The sequence below is a fragment of the Leptosomus discolor genome, chromosome 13 (genome assembly GCF_034619465.1).
Source record: "Leptosomus discolor isolate bLepDis1 chromosome 13, bLepDis1.hap2, whole genome shotgun sequence".
NCBI classification, from domain to species: domain Eukaryota; kingdom Metazoa; phylum Chordata; class Aves; order Leptosomiformes; family Leptosomidae; genus Leptosomus; species Leptosomus discolor.
Window position 1 is genome coordinate 20,599,993 of NC_141403.1, and position 17,722 is coordinate 20,617,714.

A 17,722-nucleotide genomic window follows, 5' to 3' on the forward strand; every position below is an offset into this window, starting at 1 on the left:
AGGTGTTCAGCAAAGACAACTAAAGACTGATGAAGGCTTCTACTAGAAAGTATTCTGGATTGTATATATGAAGATAAAAAGTCACTATAAACCATTGGATTTAATCATGGAAGGTGCATTTAGCTGATGGGAGCATGTATCAAACACACAAAAACCCCATCCAAGCATTGCTTAATATTTTTTAACATTATGGCTTGAGCTAAACCTACAAAAAAACCAATAACAGACGGAATAAAGACGAGAATATGTGCAACAAAGCGACAGCTCTCAGAAGCAAGGCTGTGGTACTCAGGGACAACAGCTTCCATGAAAACTGCATGAGCTGCAACACTTATAAAGACAGGTAGTTAAAATAGTTTTGCAAATTTTCATGAGTCATTTATCTATATGGTTTTCTCTTCATCGTAGCAGTGAAGAAAACTTAAAGGTGTTTTTCACAACTCTTTTGCCTAAAAGCCTGCATTCACATAAGCACAGTTTTCCAGTATTCATTTACAGGCATATAAAAATGCATTTACTACCGCACATGGTGAAATTACATCACTCAAAATGCACTAAAATCATGGTATCATGAACAAAAATCGTGTGGATTAAAACACTGTATTTATGACAATAGCCATTATTATAGGAAGCTGCCAACTTACATGACTCTTTGAAGAGAAGATGGGATCGGATCAAAGCATGTGTGAGAGAGAAAGAGAAGGAAGGAGAGGAAGAATAAGATCCTCTATACATCTTTTGGGCAATTAACGGCTAGGCTGTGCAGGGAAAGTACAATAAAATGGATCTATGGTCTCTCCTCACAGCAGGAAGGCAGGAATGGAGCCCAGCCCAGGCCACTTATCAACGCAGCTGCTGGCTGGGCTCATCTGAGAAAAGACGAACGAACAGTCATGAAAGACTGAAGCAAATTATTTATTCTCTTTCTCCCCACACCGGGCCAGGGCCCTAGTGTAGGAGATAGATAGGTCCGCACAACCTGGAGATGTAGCACCGAGCACTGGGACCATGTGAATGTGGCTGAATTCTGGGGGCCACCTAACGGGATCCTGTGGATAGGTGAGGCTACAGGGCTTTACCTACAATATGCTCCAAGTGATGCTCTTTGGATTTGCTGGTAAGTTTGGTATAGGTAACAATTGGTTTAGGGGAAGGAAATACAGGACATGACTTGTTTAAGCAGTGCCTTGGGGAAGTATATAATCCATTTTTCCTCTCAAAGATATATTTCACCTACCCTCAGAAATGCAGTCCAGTTATTTATGCTCATAATCGTTATTTAATATGGAGCATATTATTTTAATGCATACTATTATGCCTTCACTTTTTGAAATCAACATGTAAGTCACTAATTAATACAATTCAAACAACTATGTCTTGAACTTCTGCCTTCACAAAATCAATATTTATCAAGATTCCTGTAATCTGTCCGGTCTATTTACATAAGAAAATGTTATTTTCACTGCTCTGTTTGAGGTAGGAATAGACATAGTAAGTTACCCAACTTTAAAAATATTGAGAGAATGGATTGGGAATAACAGGTCATTGCCTTATTCACAAGCCCTGAAGAAGCTCTCACATAGTCTCAGCTGAGTATCTGCTTGCTACTCAGTTAAGTAGATAACACGAATGAAATCCATGATGATTTGTTCTACTTTGTCATGGTATCTTTTTATATCTTATGTTACAGTAGAAAAGAAAAAGTATCAGTACTTTTTTTGTAACTTAAGCTTTACAAATATGTTACAGTGCTTGTAAGCGCAGATGACTAAAATTTAAGACTGTGAAAGCTTACAGTGTTTTAAGGAGAAAGTAGAAATTGCAAAGACAGTAGAAGCCATAGTCAATCACTGGCATTTCTCCTCCATATGCCTAATTACCTGTGAAAAACTTGGAAACTGCCCAGGTGCACTTTCACCTGATGTTCAAAGCAACTCATAATATCTGCAAATATCTTCTTGATCTCTTCACTGCTGGGTGCAGAGCAGGACCGTCCACATCTTTCTGAAGCTGATAAAATTCTTGTGACAGATTAGAAAAAGCGAGTGAAATTTTTGTTAGCGTCGTGACTTGACCTTCATTTGCAGCATTTGGGGCTGCAGTTTCCAATCGGTGTGCTAGGCAATTCTCATTTTCCATTAACTCGTAGACAGAGGGATGTGTGTGAAAGTTAACGTTATTGATACTGCGAGCCAATGATGGCACATTGTTAAAGAACAAGGCACTTGATTTTAGTGCAGATTTTCCTTTTTTACACCCAGATATTCCTAAGGCAGTTTAATTTCTGCCTCGTAAATAACCAAGTAGCCAATGGATTATATTCTTTTCAACTTCAAAATAACAAACAACTGTTTGAAACATCTTGGCATTTCTATGCTTTGCCACAACAATGGTCACAGGGGAAAAATGTCTCTTTCAACCAAGTGTTTAACTGTTGTTGAATTTCAAATAGGAGCTGTATGTCCTGGAAAGATAAAATTATTGGTGAATTTTGGAACACAAGGTCATGTACCTTGCTGGAATAGTTGAAGGATTACCATAATATTGTGGCAATGCTACAGTTGTTTCTGCAGCTGCCACAGAAACACACAAGAAATGAGAGTGTCTCAAGAATTTTGGTCATAGAAGCTAAGATATTTGATTTTAAAATAGAAATACTTTATTAACTCTTCCATTTCCCTGCTGGCTTACATCAGACAATTTTCCCTGCCTAACTGTGAAGTATGGCTCTCTGTAAAGTTCACTTAGCGATGCGTGTAGCAAACTTACCTATCCATCAACGAACACCAACTTTTCTTACTCGCATCAATATCTCCTCACTTGTGTTACAAGGGCACAAAACCTTTTGCGGTAACTGTCTTTAGCAAGGAAGGTATCGGGCACAAAGTAGGAAGGTTTCACCTTCTTTATGTGCTTTGTAATTAGTTTTTGTAAAGATGGGAGATGGGATCCATTAGACCAAACACTTGTTTCTGGTACCTGAGCTGCTTGTCTAGATTTTCTTTAGTCTTCATTTTTCCTTCTGGATGAATGCTCCGTTGCACAATTTTTCTCATCCTCCTGTAGCTGCCTGCAGACTTGCAAATGGTTTTAGAGGGACTTGGGGTTCATTGCTTCAAATAGACACACCCTTAGCTTCTCACGGCTGGAATCTTCCTGTGAATTCAGGATTAATAACATTTACAGTACTTAGTGTTGTTTTACAAGGGTTTGATTCATTTGACTCAATCTCTCCGTTGTTTGAACGATGAATAAAGAAAGTCTGACATGCTACCTGAGGTACGGCATGGGTGGTCATGCTGAGACAAATCAGATGAGGTGGTCTTTTAAACTAGGTAAGATATATTTGATAAGATTCATGCTAGGTTCAGTTTTACAAGAGCTTGATATTGAGGAATATGCTTGTTATTATGTTAGTAACCCTCACTGTCAGCATGAAGTTAATAAGTCTAAAAAAAAAAAAAAAGCTTTTGAGGGTTGGGTTTTTTATTGCCTGTTTTCTGGTTGCAGCAGTCGGGATGTGTGTTTTGTAATATTATCAACTTTTCCTCAGAAGTTGTAAGAGACAGAAATTGTTCTAGATTTCTAAATTCTGAAAGCTGGCATTCTCATAGATCCGGAGAATGACACGAGTAAACACTGGGTCTTACTAGATTTATGGTAGGCATCACCTGAACCTAGCTGTTAAGTATCTCTGTGTGTGGTAAGGGTCTGTAACATTGAATATTTGGTTGGAGTTGTGTTGAGTTGGAAACTTTCTTCCCAAGTGCTGTACTGGATTTGGACCATGTGATGGCAGCATTGCATCAACCTAGATGACTGGGCTGCATCCAAAGCGTTTGTTACTCTGAGAAGGGAATTCTCTCCATTTTTCTAAACATTAAAAAAAAAAAATCCCAACAGTCGAGATTGAGCTCCTACAGTCTGGAAACACAGCACCAACAGATTTAACACCGAATTGTTCTACCCAATGGAAAATAATAGAAATGAAAATATTTGACATGCCCTGTGTGGGCTTACTACTGAGACAAAGTGGATAATTTAATTTAATGAAAAATATTTTGTTAGTGATTGTAATAATAAAGTGCATGTGTTATACATAAATTACGAGCTCAGAATATCACTGCTAAAACATTTCTTTCACTAACAGGCTTTTATTAAGTTACAGGTAGGTTTTTTTTTTTTTTTGCTGTTGAAATAACTAGTAATTAATCACTATTTGGATAGCTTTTCAAGTGGGAGCATCTGAAATCTCTAAGGGCTTCAGCTTTTCTGACATCTCCAAGGTGTTTTAAGGAGCAGACAGTACTGTTAGCCTTTGGCACCTGGTAGTGTGGCAAGCAATAACTTCTTAAAAAATTCAAGCTTCAATGCTGTTTTCTTGTAAGTAATAAAATAAATTATATCGAACAGTTCCAGTTCATATGTTTACACTATGCTTAAAACTAATAAGCTGGTAAAGGATGTAAAATTCCTCTCCTCTCAAACTGGATTAACTCTCTGTTCTCTGAAGAGAGCATGAAAGTGCTATCAAATCAACCCAGCAAGGCTTTTACCCGCACGGCCTTCCTTTGGAGGGAGGGAAGCGTAAAATCAACCCCGAGCCTGCTAGAGAAAAAGGAAGGCTTCAACCAGTGGCTTTGACCCACCGGCCCTCGACTTCAGCAGCACGCACACGCGTGACACCCCTCCTGCTCGGCGCCTGGGGCTCTGGGGCTGAGGACCCACGGTGGGGAGCAGGAGGATCCCTCGGTGTCAGTTTGACTGCGTGTGCCCTTCCTTGCTGATGGTCTTAAACCCATGGAAAGTCTTGTAGGGCCGCGCTGCACAGGGCTCTGCGGGGAACCACCTCCAGCTGTACAGCACGTAAAGTGAACTCTGTATGTATTTGCAATTATTCTGTGGAAGTATATGCAAATTAAAATGTGTTGGAATGAGAGGAATATACTTTCTGTGAAATTGTATGGAATTTGTCTGGGAAGGAGCACATCTTACAGTTCTTGCATTGCAAGTCTTTCTTTGTTTTTCAGATTAAAGTAAATTTTGGCTTGGGGGCGCATGTAGGGGATTATCATGTTTACTGTCCAATGTTTTTATATTCTGGGAAGCTCACAGGTAGTTGATTTATATATAAAAATAACTTTTTTCAGTAAGGGTCAACGAAAACATGTTATTCATCTATAGTTCAAATTTTCCTTAAAACTGGTAGGTCACACTGCATTTAAGCCTTTCTCATCAGTGCCATAACCCAAGTGTTAACATCAACAGTCCTGCCAAATCGGTAGTAAGTTTTGACCTGAACAATGTGTAGCCCTAAAGTACTTGTATGGGATTAGAAAGTGTTATTCCACACACCAATGAATTTTGTCCTGTCCTGTTGCGCTCTGTGTTGTATTTTGTCAAGAGGAAAAGAATAAGTCAAGACAGAAGACTATAATACGTGTATATATATAATGTAACAGTTAATTCTTGAGTTACATCAACTTGCAACTCTCTGGTATAGGTCCTCCACTGGAGTGTAAATTGGCCGGAGGTTCCTTCTTGATGATCCTATCACAGAATTGCTTTTCATTTTCAAATGGCTGAAGTCTGAGCTGAAGAATGTTGATAAACAAATAAATACTGGATTAATGGATAAGCAGTGACTGTAGGAAAGGGGGCAGAGACTTGGGTTTTTAACGAGGTAAAAGAGAGATTACTGTTTAGATTTCTGCTTTGAGCTAATGCTATGAGATGTCCAGTAAATATGCATTTAAAAATCATTCTAGTCCTAAATGAATTACTCACTTGATTGGTATTCTTCATGCTAAAGAGATGGGAAATTAGATTATTGGCTAGAACATAGCAGTAAGAGTAAGAAGTGCCTGTGTGCCTAGATTGGAACAAGCTCTCCGTGTATAAGCTTTTTTACTGTTTACCCACAGGGGTGAAGATTAATATTTGAAATGCTTTGAAAGACCTCCTTGCCATATGAAAAAAATCTGGTGTATGGCTACTCTTCAGAACTGAACATTGACCATACTTTTCCACAAATTAATTCTAATTTTCAAACAGTTTAGAAAGTAATTGTGTATCAAAATGGTAAAAGCCCTTTTAAATAGCCATTACAGTATTAACTGCTGTTGGTTATGTTGTCAAAAAGTTTGGGTGGTAGATATTAGACGACTTGGAAAATATGTCTGAGGACATTCATATCATGATTAAGAACAATATTCCTTGAATTGTCATTGATAATTATCTGAAAAGTATGCACAGCATAATTTACTCTGTAGAGATTGTTGTTCGGTGTGTTCTGGTCTCTGAATCTCCCCACAGTCTTACAAGACGTTTCCAGAGACTTCAGATTTAAATTAAGCTGGAAGTTGGCACATTGTCATTTCTTTTACTGTTTTTGACACTTCCAGAATTGGTGTAATGTAAATTTAAAAAAAAAAAAAAAAAATATCCCCAATTTGCTCTGGATTTAGGTTTTGGGGTTTTTAGGCTTTTACAATCATCCTTCTGGTAATGATTCAAATGTGTGTGTTATGAACATGGTGCAAGTTAAGTTGCTTTTGGTATCACGGTTCAATATCTATCTTCCAAAATCTGATTTAAGATGGCATAAAGAGACACAAAGGTACTGCAGTCAGCTACAGCCACACCTAGTATGAACGATTCACTAAAAAACATATCAAAATTAAAACACCAGTTCAGATGGGGACTCTGACAGAAGTTCTCTTATTCAAAGCCTCTGCTTTCGGCTGTTTTCATGACCGTATTGCAATGTCCTTTGCCTTGGGCTGGCTATTCACACTGCAAAGAATTTGGTGCTGTTCCGTGTTACAGCAATGACTCCTACTCTTAAAAACACCAGGTATCGACTGGGACGGATTGGAAGTGAGAAGGGAGAGAACTCAGGCTCAGAATACAGAAATGGTACTATTTTGGCTGACTAGAGGTTATTTTTACCTTTTTTGTCTCACTATTGTCTTTTTCCTTTCTCTAAACAACACTTGGATTGTCCTGGGTGAAAATGGCAAGATGTAACCAGCTTATTGCTGTCAGCTCAGAAATTGCTTTTTATTATGGGACAGCAATCATTTTTTTTTTTTTTTTTAAGCCCAGTGTATTAATGGATATCAGAAAAAGAGTAAGGCTGGCCAGCAACTTTCATCTCTCTAACTACCAATGTTGTTTCTACCCTTAAATACCTATTTCTGTCCTGGCTGACAGCAGGCTTTAGAACATGCTTCTGATATGGTTGGTCATTGCCAAACCAGAAAACACAATTCTCTCTTTTCCTGCTTCTTCCCATTGTAACATAAGGTAATTGAAATCAAAATCCTGTATCCCTGATTTTCCAAAGGAAAACCACCCCGAAATATTTCACTTTGTATGTTGTTGACATGTTCTGACTGTGTCGAGTCACTGCAGCAAACTGTGAATGATGATGTGTGAAATGAAAAGTCGCTGCCCAGTGCACAGCAAGAGCAGCACTATGAAATTCCTGCCCCACTGCGCTATTTGATATGCGCTTTTGTCTGCGCTATATTATAGCCAGATATGCAAGACTGCCTCTTTAAACATTCTGTCAGACTTTTACCTACATGCTAGGGTATTACTTGCTTAGCAGGCTTATGCAAATTCTTCATCCAAAAAACTCCTTTTGAAAAACTTTCCGCACATGTTCACTTTAGGTAAATTTGGAAAAAAAAAAAAAAAAAAGAGAGAGAGAAGACCTCAAACATCATTATCTGACCCCCAAAGAGCCCCCTCCTAACAATTTGTCACCCCTGAATTAAAAGTGAATCAATTTCCCTTCTACATTTGCTCATTTTCTTCTCAGCAACCAATTAATTAAGTCTTTAGAGGATATCCCTAAAACAACAATAGAATCCTTCACGTTATCTGGTAATAATTTTATTTGATTTAGACTAGATCTTAACCAGATTAGTTTAAAATATTTGGAAAATGCAGATTTAAGTTGTTTTTTTGTTTCCTAAGACATTGTCAACAAAATTTTGTGTTTTGAAACAAAAGTGATATCACCTGAAAATGATGCCTAGTTATGAAAGAAACACAAAGTATAAACCTAAAACCTCAAACTGCTGTAATAAAATATGCAGATGAGCCAATGGTTCTTCACTACCTGCTGCAAAATTTACTAAAGTAAAATTATTCACTTATGTACTCCTCTTAAATCTGCTGTCCATAACTACCTCCTTGAAATTGCTAATCTTTTGCTCTCTCGCTTTCATTTCTTGCAGGCTACAACTCAGCACTTTTGAAAATAGAGTAAAAAGAAATACCTGAGCTGCCTAAATAAGGTGAGTTACCAGCTATGGGGATCCAAATTTTCTGAATATCTTGGTCAAATATTTCAAATGAGCACGCAGCCTGCCTTCATGGCCTGGATAAAGTTCCCGAGGCTTTACGTGGCCATCCTTTTCTGTTACGTCCTTTGTCTTGAAGCGGCTGCTTTGGCTGCACAAAATTTTAGTTTAGTTCTTTTCTGTTGGACGAGAACAGCTCCTTTCCCTTCCGGGAGGGCCGAGCAGTGAGACAGGGCAGGACCTGGAGGGAGACGTCTCGGACAATTACCCTGATCCTCAGCCTACACGCTGGTGTGTTATGGGGGCTGTGTGTGAATCTTTCGTGTAGGATTGCAGGATTCATCAGGAGAAATTGAAAATCAAAAAAAGGCGTCCAGCAGCAGTCTCTGAACTCCTGCCAGCTTTCCTTTTTGGAAGCCTGCAAAACCTGTCTGCTTCTTTTCCATTTTTTTCTCGGCATGATCTCTCACTTGATCTGCTGTCTGAGCTACGTGAAATAGGTGGAAAGAGTAAGTCTCGATACAGTTTTCCACTGCCAGCAGTATAGAGATAATCTGTTTCTCTGAGTTTTCTATAAGTAAACAACTATTTCCAGCACTGAATACCTGAATGCCAGTGACTGCTGTTATACACAGTGCTTCAAATCTGCCACTCCAGCACTGCATGTTGTAAGAAACCATCAAACATTTTCACATAACTAGCTTAAATCCAGGTAACTGCGAGCTTTAACATTGTTGCTCTTAAAAGAATTTGTAATCAGTTCTGGTTTTGATTTCATGAGACTTCTAAAATAAACATTGTGGCCGGGTTGGAATCCTAATCCCTCCATAGATACCTTTGTTGTAAGTGCTTCCTTCTTGGAACCATAGTGTACTGAAAATAACTAAGTAAATAACATTTATAAATCGCGGATAGCCCAAAGGAACCTACGGCATGCCACAGAGAAGATAGATGTCTAGAGGCTTCTGACATGACAAAACTGATAGAATGATCTTTTTTTTTCAAAGTTAGATATATTGACTCTTACGTATTCATTGCATTTTGATTAGCAATTTGTTCATTACTGTTGCTTTTAAATCTCTTTTGTGTGAAAATGAGAAAGCACAGTGTCGCTGGTAGTCATCTTTCACCATTATACACATGAAAGAGGTAATTTTGAAGTTTTCAGAAAATGTTAAAAACACACCATTACTGTAATCTTTACAGGCAAACAGAATGAATTAAAAACATTGATTATGCAAATTAAAAATCATAGTAATTTCTACTTAGTGTTTCCCTCTCAGGATTATAAATTCCAGTGTCTTCCAAACTTATGTACTTCTATTAACTTTTCATGATAAATTTTAAACCGTTCTGAATTGAAAAAATAATTGTAGTTGAATATTATTTTGACCAGTGTGCAGTGGGATTGCTGAATTCTAATCAATACTAAGAAGGCTTTCCATCAGGTTCCCTAGAGTACCTGTAGTATAACTAATAAAATTAAATATTGATGTCAAATGTCTTTTACGATGTGCATGGGATTTCACTCTTCAACAGCATTTTCTTTGGAAAAATGAATCTGTGGTGGTTCCTTGATAAATGCAGGCATGCAGGCTACAAGACACAGGCAAATCTGAGATTCCGCTCCCTCGTATCCTTATCGTGTTAGACCCAGGGAAGGAGCTACCTTACTGACTTCAGTGCTCAGTTTATCTTGAGAACATAATGAGATGGCAGAAAGATTTGAATATGTGTGTAATTCGGTGCTTGTTTGGCGCTCTGTACACTTCTGCAGAATTAGGTTTGCTTGCTCCTTCACTTCACCGTTGAAAGCTTCCATTATTTCCACTGTTAATTCCGGACTGTAGGTCAGATTGTAGCCTGCCTTAAGAGCTGCCCCGTTGCAGCAGATACTGGGAGTCCTGTGGATGTGTACAGCAGCGCAGCAGGGTTATTTCCCTGTTTTCCTTCTTGAACCTCTCTCTGACGGATGATAGCCCTCACCCTAGTATGCATCCAGTAAGAAGGACAAAGCAGATAACTGTTGCCAAAAGCTGACGTTGTGAGCGGATTAATCAAAAATACATTGATTTATAGTTTTTGTGACTCTTTGGAAATTCCTAAAAGCATTGTGTGATCCCTTGTATAACTGATTTATGAAGTCTTTCATTCAATATGATGTATTAGGTACATGCTATTGATAGTTCCTAGCATAAAGCGGTGCGTACCTATGCTTTCATTCAATATAACAAACTACATATCCACTAAGTGCAAAAAGGGGTGGAGAAGCCAGAAACTAATTTATATAGAGAGCAAAGGGTGGTAAATATTTATATTTCCATGTTTTTACTTAGAATGTGTATTTATAAAGTCAGGGAGATATGACACTTGTCCTACAGTAGATCTAAAGTATCATGGGCTCATACAGATGATGTGTTTAATGAATATAATTATCAAGGTTGTTGCTATATCATTTGGTTATCTTAGTGCAGAAAATTATACGTTAGCACAAATATTTAGTGGAATACTACTAAATTCTCCAACTACCTGGAAAGTATTTATAAAACCTCTATCACATTAACCGTGACTTAAAATGTTCATCTCGTCCTAGCTGTGGACTGAACATGTCTAGGGTGACGGTTTCGTATACTCAAAGTTCACTGTCAGGTGATTCTTTCACCCTTCCACTTTTTCAAAGATCACTTAAAGCATCAGCTGTTACTATAAAAGAAAAGGCACGTGCCTTTATTTCTGTAGCCTAATGATAAAGTGGTAACCTAGCATCAATTATAAGCCATATAGCAAATTATGAAAAATAGCAATGCCCTGAAGTCTTTATCAAAGCACAACACAACATCCCACAAAGGAATAATATATTATTCCTTTTCATCTGGCAGACCCCCAGCCCTCATCCACCGTGCTGCAACCTGCCCTACTTCCTTTTCTTGGTTTTTTTTTTTTTTTTTCTTTTTCCAGCAGCCTTTTTTCAATTTCTGACCGGTAATTCTTATGAAGCTATAAAAAAATAGTATAAGGTGGTTCAGTTTGGAGCTTACATCCACTTTCATAGCAGTAAACAACGTAACTTCCCTTTCTTAGTGCCATCTTTTCCCAAGCACGCATTTCAGTTACCTACACAGATAACTCTTGTACACTAAAAGCAAAATAAAAACAACATGTTAGAACGGGCCACTAATATCTGCTGATTTTAAACAATTTTTCTCCTTTTGTGTCTTTTTTTATTGTCATATATTTTTTACTTGTACTAATTCAAAACCTTGCTGCCCTTTGTGGCAGATATTTTTGGTTTTAATGATTGCTGTGCTGTGATGGGTGCTGAGCAGATTTTTCCTTCACAAAACTGTGCCTTGTCGGTGCTTTTGGTTTGCCCTGTGCTTAGACTAAAAAAAGGAAATTTGACTGAAAGTATAGGATGAAAATTATTCCATATTTTTTTTAGGCTGAATTTCACGTTTCTTGCTGGCAAAGCACAATTTTGCTGAAGAGCCAGGAACAACTTGATTGAACCATCAGGTTGCTTGGAATTCTTTAGCATGTTGGCAAAATCAAGTTCAGAGAAGTGGAAAACATTCCTTTTTTTAAAAAAAAAAAACAAGTATTTGAGGAAAAATACTCTGATTGCTGGAAAACCTAGACTGTGTCTCTCCTCTTGCTGATGTATTTCTTACTGACATGAAGAGCAGATGGGCCGCAGTGGGGGCAGCCTTGTTCAAAAGGGCTAGGCAAGCACGATGGCAGCGCCCAGTGACAGTTTTACACCAGTCTTACGTGGAGTGCCAAGAGCAGTGTCTGTCTCATTGTTGCTGTAACTGAACAAATTGTTGGGATCTTAAAGTACATTTTTGGGGGAGGAGAATGACAAATCCAGAAACCTGCAGTTGTGTGGGAGAGAGCATAATATAAACTCTGTCCTTTTATTCTGTTTTCCTTCCCTTGAGAAAGAGGAATCCAATTGCCCAAATATTATTGTCATGTTTTTGGTGAAAAAACATTTGAGAGATGGGCTACTGAGAAAAACCAGCACTGTTTCCTGACTTCTGTGGTTCTTTGATACATACCCCCATTTCGGTTCTGGAGTTCAATGTAGAGATTTGGACTGAAAGTGAAACCCCGTATTTAAAAAAGTTTGTTTTGTAGGATTATCTTTAGCTCTGGAGAAATGTATTAATATATCTATGATTTTTTTTTTCCCGAGTCTGGAAGTTTGCTCAAAATATTATTTCTTTATCAGTGTGAGTGTGTATGAAAAATAGTCCTTTTTTTGTATGTTAGACTCCATAATCCTCTGTGGTAGCGTTATTACAGGTAACTTAGGCTGCGTACGTATTTTTCAACAAAATCTTCACATTTTGTTACGGAAAACTGAGACTTCAGTAGGTTAAAATGTACTAAAATAATAATACATAATAAGATCCATATAATTGAAAGCTGTTTAGGCTATAATAATATTTAAAAGTTAGTAATATGAAAAAACTGTTTTCTGCAATTTAAAAATTTTAAAGTTTATAGTTAGGCATCTTTTCCATATTCCCAAGTGGCACCACGTGCTGCCCTAAGCGTACTGGGTTTTAATATGAAGACCAACACGTGATCGCTGCTGTTTCTAAAGAGATGCCTTCTGCAAAACCAGTTTAACTGTGCAAGTTCATGAGGGTGCTGTTCGTGTGAACATCATGAATTTTACTGTGTCTTCTGAGGTCAGTGTGACATCATCTTCAATTTTGGCTCCAAACTCACAAACTTCCATGCATTCACGAAAGCTGCCCCCTCCAGGCTGCTGTCTGAGATGGCCACCTGGAAATAACCTGCCTTTTGAGAAGGCAGCAGTGCCTTGCGTTATTTTTAGCCACCTCATTGAGGACAAACGGAATGAACTGGAGGGAAACTAGTTTTAAAAACGACAACAGAAAGCAGGAGACAGAGTGAAAAGCGAGGGAGAATGGGGGAATCGGCAGATTGTGACGAGTTTTGGAGGAAGCAGTTGTGGTGCGCATGGAGACATTAAAAGCAGAAGAAAGCTAAGCAGTGAAGAGAGACATGAAGGGAGAGAGAGCTGGAAGGGTGGACTGGAAAAGGATCTGAAGAGACAGGAGAGATTAAGGTTTTGTAGAAAGAGACTAGAAGTGCAAATAAGCATGTTGGGGTGAGTAAATACATGGTATATAGGACTAGAGATTTGCTGGGATAAGCGGCCAGAAGACAGGATGAGGAGGAGCTCTAAAGGCGGAGAGGAGACTGAAAAGAAAGGGGATGAGGTTGAAGGAAAATGTGCTAGGAGGTAGTTGCTATAGTTACATACAATGTATATATATATATATATTTTATTATCATCACTCTGCATTACTATCTTTATTAAGTGAAAGGAAGAGGAAATTTGTAGCAGGAAAGGTGGGAGGCAGGATTACAGCTTGAGACTGGGAAGGAACTGGAGAAGAAGGAAAACGTCAAAAGATAGAAACTGAGGGGTGAGGAGAGTGAGGATGAGGGACATAATCCAAGGACTGAGACAGAGACAAGGGGAATGGGGTAACTTTTAGGAGCAGCAGCAAGTTCCACTTTGTGCGTACGAACATCAGCTTTAATGATCATCCTGACGTGCAGGTGCATACTTCACAGATCAAACATCATTGTGTATTATAGTTAAAGTATGTTTTGATTGTAAGAATTTCAAAGTTTTTAAAGGAAATCTCATTATTAGCTGTGAACCATGGTGGGTTTTGATTTTGGGTTTTGTTTTTTTTTTTAATCCTTGACATGAAATTTCATAGTGGAAAGTTTAATTTCCCAGGGTCAGAGTAAAACAGGAAACTAGAGAGAGAAACAGCACATAATGGTAGTTCACAAGAGAGTTGTGAATGAGCGTAAAATTAATGTGGTTATTTTAAGATCAGGGTAGAGGTTTTGCTAATTTAATTTCTGTTATCACTGCATGAAGAGAAAGTGATTCTTTCCCTCCAATTTCAGATTTGTAAGTGGTGAAGTTTTAAAAATCTGTGCTGTTCTCTGAAAACCTGCTCTTCCACGAGCCATGTACCAACCGAGCCAGAGCTACTGGCTTGTCTGCGCAGATCCTCACCTCGCATACACTGAGATGAAGCTATATAAATTGCAGAGTATTGCAATGGAGTAAAACAGCTCTGCTCTGGGGAAAAATAGGAGATGATCTTGTTTCACCTATAGTTTGCCATACCTACAAGCTGCCACCTGGAAAGCCAACAGCTCGTAGAGAATGTTTGTTTTTCCTTCACAGCTAGCAGTCGCCTTTGTTCAAATAAGCCCAGAAATGCCCATAATAAGGCACAAATAACCTCCAAGAACTTACGGAAGGATACTCAGTAAATCTTCCAGTCAAGCTTCAACCACAGCAGCCGCAAAAGGTACTAGCAGATTCCACTGAAATGGGAAGAAAGATAAGTTTCGACGCAGCGCTTGGTTTCTTAAAAATTCTGAGTGAATAAAGTAGTCTTGTGAGAAAGTTCCTGGTTATGGATTACCTATAAAAAGAATAAAAGAGATGAACACTGAAGGTTTTTCACAGCTGTAAACAAATAATTTGTGAGCACACTGCACTCAGACCACAAATAGAAGCAGGAATTAGAAGTGCCCCTAGCTGACCAGCATATACATATATCATTGGTCTGGTGTAATGAAGATTACCTGATAAAGATCACAATATGACAGTTTTCCTTTTGCATTGGCTGCTGAACAGCCAGAAACTGTTTTCTGCGGCCAGCCAACTATTGATCCAACTCCCTCCTGTCAGTGATGCAGTTAATGGGAATTCCACAGGCAAATAAAAGCTACATTTTGTCTTCATTTTCATCTGAAATATGAGCTGGTCCTTTGTACTCTAGACAGTCATTTATTACTCATTTTCCTTTATTGATGTTTATGAGCTGAAGCATAAAATGATTCTCAAACGTAGTTTAATTGAGGCAGCAGTTGACACTGTGACCATGATTACTGCTGCACCATCAGCTGCATTAAATCCATGAATCAAGGTTTGCTTTTCATTGGTCTTCGAGGCAGCATACGGTAGAAAGTATCCTTAAAATGCAACTGTGCTGTAGCTGGAGAAATATGATGATTTGTCTTCATAGGGACTGAGGGGGAAAAAAGTGCCCAAAGTCCTTAGCAAACAGCAACAGAGCAGTAAAGTGTTTCTTATTACTTTACACTCAAAGGCTCCTACCCGCCCCCTCCCCCCCTTTCCCCAGCCCTGGGTCTTAAAAGTTGTTTGTAAAATAGTCTTTCTTATATGCTTTTTAATATTTTTCTCACTGAATTATGAGCAACAAAATGAATAGAAGGAAGAGCTGCCATACACAGCAAGAGGGGAAGCCAAGGCACTCAATTCATTTGTAAAATGGTAAGGACAATCAATACTGTGGGGAAGTATTTTTTATATGCAGTTATTAACTCATAAGCTACAGTATATCTCATCTCATTTCAACAACAGCTGAGGTCTCCATTTCCCCCTGGAGACCCCTGCAGGTCCCATTATGAGAATCATAAATAATATGTGCTAATGAGATATGAATTGATTATGTTGGAAAAGCTGACATTTTCATCCATCATTCTAAATGATGTTTAACAATGGATTACCAGCCAGTAATTCCTCTGATATGAGATTAAATAAAATAGCAGGCTGTTTCAGCAGGCTAGCTCAAGGAGATGGCAATAAATCTGCTCAATTACTGTATTACCAATCCGTTTTTCACTGCTAAGGATATTATTATTTCATTTAGACTTGTTCATGCATCATAGATTATTTTATTTCAGTCAGTCAATGGGAGAAACTGCAGTATTTTATTCACTGAGCTGCAAAGAACTGGGCTTTGATAGAGTACAGTATGCGCTGCTCAGTAGGCCTCAAGCGGGTAGAAGAAATGCTGCCGAGCTCCTATCAGATCAAAAATACATTGTGAAATCCACATTTCAGAAACTAGCGTTTTGTTTTCGACCTAATTTACTTTACTTATCTGAAAAGTCTCAACTGAAGGATACTGCCTAAAAAGCTGATCAATTGAAACAGAATTATTGGGTCCTCTAAGATGATTTGTACTTCACCTTGGTCCTGTAGTATATTGAGAATTAGATCATTCAGACTATCCTTTGGCCTGGTAAATTAGATTGCAAATAACCGGAATACAAATGGTCGTCTTTTTTTTTTCCCCCCTGCCTCACGCTCGGGAAGGAGAGGGGAAAAAAAAAAAAGAAATAAAAAAGCATGCAAAGTTTGTTAACAAAAGCCTACCGTACCGAGTTATTTTCTTTGCCCGCCTGATCTCATAGTCCTGACAAACTCCCCTGCCTTGCAACGGAACTAAGTACTTTGCACTTTATTTGACACCTGTGTTCTCCCCAGAATGTTTAGTAACTACAGCTTATACTGAATATACTGGAGCCTGTCTGGTGCCCACCTAAGCCACCTAGGTCTGGGAGGTCTTTTAGAGATGTCCGAGATCTACCCCAGCCTGCAAATCAGTGCAGCAGGTGGTTTGTGGCCGGTGCATCACTCGCATGGCACAAACCATCCCTGTTACTTCACCAGCTACTTCTCTGTAAGAGAAGAGGAAAAGATGAGCATAATGTTTCCTCCCCTCTCTAAACGCCTGGAAGGCCACAGCCTTGCAGGGGCGAGTAGTAATCCATTCCTTGCAGAGAGGAATCTATCCAAAACCTGCTTCTCGCATTGCCCTCCACAGACCTGACCCCGTGCCTCTGCTGATGGGCATCCCTCAAAGAAAAATACCAATAGGGTAGGATTTTTCTTAAAAGCAGGAGCACAAGATCATTTATACTCTAATTGCGGAAACTCTGTACTGAAGTGTGATGGTTTGATGGAAGATGAGAAATGCACGGAACACAGTTTATTTCTTTTCTAGTTTCATCACTCAGGGGTCAACTGAGAAGTGAAAGCTGTCAAGGTGGAAAATATACTCCAGTAATAAGTTTCTTCCCTGACTTTTTGTTTCTTAGCCCAGCAGAACAGCTCACCTGATAGACATGTAGCAGAATAGTGCACCCCTGGAAGCGTAACCCTGCGTATACATGCAGTGCTGGACCCTAACTCAGCACTAAGGAGGGCAATATGGGAGTCAGTGTGGATAAGTCTTTGAAAAAATGGTTCAGTTCTCATCATCAGTCAAAAAAGCAAAGAGAACAGTAGGAAATTTTTGGGAAAAGAGTGGAGCTAAACCAGAAATATCATTGTATCACCGTGTTGACTAACACTGCCCATTCAAAACGGGTACAGTAGAATTAGAGAACAGACCTGGAAAGATGAAAGGGATGATAAAAGATATGGAAAGACTTGTGATAAGAGCACTAAATAGAGTAAAACTTTTCAGTTTGGAAAAGACTTCTTGGGAGAAGGAAGGTGTTAAAGATCTAGAATAGGG